Source organism: Corvus brachyrhynchos, unplaced genomic scaffold (assembly GCF_000691975.1).
Source record: "Corvus brachyrhynchos isolate BGI_N302 unplaced genomic scaffold, ASM69197v1 scaffold122, whole genome shotgun sequence".
NCBI classification, from domain to species: domain Eukaryota; kingdom Metazoa; phylum Chordata; class Aves; order Passeriformes; family Corvidae; genus Corvus; species Corvus brachyrhynchos.
In genome coordinates, this window is record NW_008236778.1 from 514,420 (window position 1) to 515,071 (window position 652).

The following is a 652-nucleotide window of genomic DNA, read 5'->3' on the forward strand; positions in this document are numbered from 1 at the left end:
GCTCAGCGGGTGCGGGGGGGCAGCAGCGGGAGGAGCCGCGGGGACGTGGGGCGGCGGTGCAGGACGGGGCCGTGACCTGTGCTGGGGACACACGTGCACACGGATGGTCACTCTGCGGGGACACGCGTGCACAGCGCTCGGGCGGCCACCACGGGGGACAGGTGTGGGTGTGTGTGTGCACACACGCACCCCACTGCTACACACACACGTGCTCACACGCAGGTGGCTCTGGTGCCTGCCACGGCACACGCATGCAGAGCTGTGTGTGCCACCTGTGCGTCACAGCACACGTGAGCAGAGTTGAGCATGCCACTCATGCGCCACGGCGCACACATGCAGAGGGGTGTGTGCCACCTGCGTGCCTTGACACACACACATGCAGAGGCGAGCATGCCATCTGCATGACACGGCACACATGCAGAGGGGTGTGTGCCACCTGCACGTCACAGCACACGCATGTAGAGGTGAGCATGGCACCTGTGTGTCACGGCACACACATGCAGAGGTGAGCGTGGCACCCATGTGCCACCCGTGTGCCTCGGCACACGCATGCAGAGGCGAGCGTGACAACACCCACGTGCCCCCCACATGCCCCCTGTCCCTGGTACCTGTACTGGCAGGAGGTGCCCCTGCCCAGCTGGCAGAGGTGCTT